Raw genomic sequence first — 5301 nt, 5'->3', positions numbered from 1 at the left:
TGTTAATCCTTTCTCTCTCAGCATTTGGGTTGTTTCCAGGCTTTTGCTATTGGAAATAGTGAGGCAATGAATAGCCTTGTACTCACCTTCTTTTCAAAATTTACCATCACATCTTTGAAATTGAGTCCTGGAAGTAGGGTTCCTGGGTCAGAAGCCACATGCAAATTTTCTAGAAATTACTTATTCCCTTCTCAGGGGTTGTACTATTTCATCAGAATTTTTAAAAAGTTCTCTTAGTGATTCTAAGATACAGGCAGTATTGAGAAACACTGATCTAGAATAGATTCCCCCAAATTTCTTATATCATTTGAAAATTACTTGGGCTCTTCCATTTCTTGGTAAATCTCTAACTCCAAATCTTGGTAAATCTTCAGGTAAAAAAATCCCTGCAAGGCGTTAGCACTACAATTATGGCCCTTAAATCCTGGCTGAATGTAACCGTAATACCTTATATTCAGACAGCAGTTTCACTAACATCATCTCGTTCGGTCCTCACAGTATTTCAGTGATGTAAAGGAAACCGATGTCCTTATCTCCATGTTATAGTTTTGGTGCATAGAAGGGAGCCAGATATCTATACCACAGAGTTCAGTCTGGGGTTCATAAGTGGGCTTTGGAGGAGGACCGCTCAGCCCCTTAAATTATATGTGGAATTAATGTGGGCATATTGTGGTGGTAGTAATGGAGGGAGACTTGGCCCATAGTGTTCCTCAGATTCTCAAAGGGATCTGTTGCCCCAAACAGGCTAAGTGGAAAGAACATGGGATTTGAAATCAGAAGAAAAATTCTCCTAGTATTTTCTGCTGTGTGATTGGATTTGAGGGAGGGCTGAGTGCTGCCCACTGTTCAGCCGAGCTGGTTGAATTGACAGGGCCGATCTGGCTTTCCCATACAGGGTACTTTTACTTCTTTTAAGGGTGGGAGACAGTAGGATCTAAAGGCAGGGTGACCAAGGTGGAAAACAACTCAGCCACTCAGTTCTTATTCTTTTATTATTATTATTTAAGACCTTTATTAACGGGTGCTTGCTGTTTGTTGATTTTTTTGAAAAAATCAAGTTGTAAACTTTTTATTACAAATTAAAAATGAGGTTCTTAAAAATCTCAACTTGACCAGATATGAAACAATTTAAAAAACCTTTAAAGGTGTGTTGAGAAAAAACAGTTTTGTTTTGTTTTTTTAAAACACGTTTGTCATTACCAAAAAGAGACGTCTTTAGGTAAAAATAATAAAAACCCCATGCTGCATAGATAATGCAGATGGTTCTATTTATCTGGTCAGTGGGCAAAAAGCAAGAACTTAAGGTCTTCGGCTCCAATCTTTTGTTCATTTCTTATTGCTGGAATTTCATCTTCATTTCTTCGTGGTGGATGACTAAACCGGATGACGGTAGAGATGGTAAGCCGGCATTTACTCAGCCCCGCCCTGCTCAGCCTTGGGAGCGGACGAATTCTCAGCTGGTGGATCGGCTGCTTTTGTCTCTTTGCCATCTTGTGGTTTAGGGTTTTCTGGGCGTCTGTGTCGGTAATTGAAGTTGCCGTGGTACCTACGTTGAGGTGGCTGCTGACCTTGGGTCTCATCTCCTTGATTTTCCTTATCTTCCTCATTGCCATCCTCTCTAGGCTGTCTTCGGCGAGGAGGACCCCTGCGGAATCGTGGTCTCTAACCCCGATACATATTCGGTCTCACTGGTCTACCTTGTTCTCCGGCACCCTGGTTGTCAGCACCCTCCATCACTTCTCCCTGCACAGGAGGGTTGGAATACGGGGGTCCACGCCCATAGGGTCTCCGCATGTAGTAAGGTGGGAACCGTCACCCGCGGTAGGGCTGGCGCTGTTGGGCCTGGCCTTCGGGAGCACTTTCCGATCCCTCGTTCTTTTCCCCACTCTCACTCTTCTGGTAATTCTGCTGGGAATTGCTTGGAGGACCCCTGCGACGTGGACAGCGTCTATAATGGTTACGGTCTGCTGCATGTTTACTGCCTTGCACTGGAACTCCACCAGGGCCTGTCACATTTGCTGCCCCCGCACCCTTTTCTCCTTCAGCCACATCAGAGTCCACAGTCTCTCCATCTCCTGCACTGCGAAGGTACTTCCTGGGCCTATTCTTCTTTATGGTGGTCTGGTGTACAAATACATCCTCCTTGGTGTCATTCCTGTTGATGAAACCAGGTCCGTTTCTTATATTGAACCACTTTACCGTTCCCAAAACCTTCGTTGCGATGTTTTTGTCCCCGCCGGCAGGTGCCGCCGATGTGAGGCCGCCCGGGCCGCTGCGGGGCTTGGTGTCGGCAGCGCTGACGGCGGGGACGGCGGGCGGCTGCTGGGTCTCGGCCTCGCGGCTCATGGTTGCGGTGATGGTGACTGGGGCCGGCGGCGGCAGCTGCGGCTCCTCCCCGGGTGTGACGGTAACTAGGCCGGCGGCCGCGGCGGGCCTGCTCAGGGCTCCCTGCGGTCCGCTCTCCGCTCCCGCTACCCATCGAACCTACTCACTTCTTATTCTTCACGGTGTTTAAACATTTTGGATTTGAATGATCTGGGTGGGAAACACTCCTGTATTCCACCACTCCTTGTTGTTCGCCAAGGTCGAGAGTCACAGTCCATCTTATGTGAGTTTCCCCCACAGTTTCCTCTTCCTGGGGAAGCCCATCTCTCAGATCTTCTTATGGTTAACTCTCTCATCACTGAGGTCTCTGCTTCTGAAAGGCTTTCCTTGGTCCATCTGGATCGGCAACATTCAAAGGACATATGATGGGAGTCACAAATATGAGCCAAACATGTAATTTTACATGACATTAAAAACAAGTAAAAAGAACCAGGTGAAATTGATTTTAATAATATATTTTATTGCATCCAATATGTTTAAAATATCATGTCAACTTGTAATAAATATACAAATTATGATCGGGATATTTTACGTTCTTTTTTTTTGTGCCAAGTCTTTGAAATCCAGTGTGATTTTATACTTAATGACATATCTCCATGTGGAGTAGCCATATTTCAAATGCTTAATAGACACATGTAGGCTAGACGCTCTCATAGCAGACAACCATAGGCAAAGTGCCTCCCACTCCCACTCAGAATGATGTTTTATTGCTTTCATAGTACTTATCATATTCTAAAATTATCTTTTTCATTTGTTCTGTATGAGCTTGTTATTTTCCTCCTTGAATGTGACCTCCATGAAGGCAAGGGTTTTGTACATTCACTACTGCATCCCTCATCATCAATGCTCAATAAATACTTCTTAAATGGATACATGAGTAAATGCTTACTTGTTAAAGAGATAAATTAATGAATCGGTGATTGAAAAAAAATGGATGAAACTGCCTGGTCTCTAGAGGCATTTGAATATGTGACCCCTGCCTTAGGCAATCACTTGACTTTTCTCAGCCTCTATAAAGTGGGGGTAATATTATCAACTTCATAGGATTGTAAGAATTAAATAATAGTGTGAAATTGTTTCATAAACTGTAAAATCCTCTGTAAAGGGCAGTTATTAAGTGACTTGCCCAAATGTATATAATTAGTAATTGTGTGTAAGAATGTGTAAGAGCAGGATTTTGAAATCAAAGAGTCCTGGCTCTGCAATTTACTGCTCACATGACCTGGGCACATTGCTTACCTTTCATGACCTACGGAAACAGAATTTCCAGGGGCGCCTGGGTGGCTCAGTCTTAAGTGTCTGCCTTCGGCTCAGGTCATGGTCCCAGGGTCCTGGGATAGAGCCCCGCATCGGGCTCCCTGCTCGGCGGGAAGCCTGCCTCTCCCTCTCCCACTCCCCCTGCTTGTGTTCCCTCTTGCTGTGCCTCTCTCTGTCAAAATAAATAAAATCTTAAAAAAAAAAAAAAAGAACAATCTCCAGGGAAGGGGCCTGGCAAACTGGATTTTTAACAAACACACCGAATGATTCTTATTATCAAACAAGTTTGAAGAACACTAGTTCTGACGTGACTGCTCTGTCACGGTTGTCTGTGATTCACATTAAGACATAGTTATCCTGTTAAGCCCCTGTGTCTGGTTTAGCATTTTTGAGTGCATAGCTTTGGAAAGATTGGTGAGTAGCCATGAGAAAGTTGATAACACCTAGAGACGCGGTATCATTCTGGTGATCAGTGGGATGACAGATATCACTGCCAACTCTTTCTTTCTCATCTGAAGGCTGATGTCAGCTCTGGCATCCATTACCTGGTCATGTACTTTACAGACGAGAAACCAAAATCAAGACCAAAGACCCTAGGAAGGAGCAGCAGTCTCTCTCTCTCTGTCTCCCTCTCTCTTTCAGTAGAAGGGTTGGTCATCAAAAAGAGGGACCCTTGTGGTGGCCACCAAAAAGGCACTTGCCACCTGATGACAGGCCCCCAAATAGAAAGTCAGGATCCAAAGTAATGGCCTTGTGAGTTGTGCTAGTCCTTTTGGGTTAGAGTGTAGAAATATCAAGACAGCCTGCAAATGGGTGCTAGGCAGCTATGATACATATAATATCTTTACGCTCTAAGATGAATTTTAAAAATAGCCCTCTCCTAATTTCTTTTGACTATTCCTTAATATTTAGTAAATATTTATTATTTCAAAGTGTCCCCATTTCCCACCTAAAACATACAATCCTCAACTTATAATAAAAGACTTATAGTACTATCTTTTTTTTTTTTTAGATTTTATTTATTTGAGAGAGAGAGAGAATGAGATAGAGCATGAGAGGGGGGAGGGTCAGAGGGAGAAGCAGACTCCCCGCTGAGCAGGGAGCCCAATGTGGGACTCGATCCCTGGACTCCAGGATCATGACCTGAGCTGAAGGCAGTCGCTTAACCAACTGAGCCACCCGGGCGCCCTATCTTTTTCTTTTATTTATCCAATTGGCAGATATCTAAAAGTCAACATACTGTGTTAGCAAGGATATAGGAATTAGATACTCTCATAGATTGTTGATGGGAGTATAAATTGCTACAAAACCTTTACTGCATTGTGAGGGAGTGTGTAGTTCAGCAATAGACATAAAAATTATAAATGTATACATCCTTGGATCAAGTGATTCTATTTCTATCCCATGTATGTGACTATACATGCAAAATACCATATGTGCATACATACAATGGAATGTATGTTGTTCAGCCTTAAAAAAGAATGAAATTCTGATCTATGCTACAACATGGATGCATTTTGTCTCAGTGAAATAGGTGAAATAAGCCACAAGCAGCTTGTAAATAAATGGCTAAATGAAATAACCCAGATACAACAGGACAAATACGCTCCCACTTATATGAGGTACCTAGAGTAGTCAAATACGTAAGGACAGAAAGCA

At 43.3% G+C, this 5301-nt stretch overlaps 1 pseudogene; it reads right to left on the bottom strand.

Moving 5' to 3' along the window:
* Positions 1 to 1410: 1410 nt before the first annotated feature.
* Positions 1411 to 2346, bottom strand: LOC110582133 (annotated as a pseudogene).
* Positions 2347 to 5301: the final 2955 nt, after the last annotated feature.

The sequence above is a fragment of the Neomonachus schauinslandi genome, chromosome 8, assembly GCF_002201575.2.
Source record: "Neomonachus schauinslandi chromosome 8, ASM220157v2, whole genome shotgun sequence".
NCBI lineage: Eukaryota > Metazoa > Chordata > Mammalia > Carnivora > Phocidae > Neomonachus > Neomonachus schauinslandi.
This window is presented reverse-complemented; position numbering and strand designations above follow the sequence as displayed.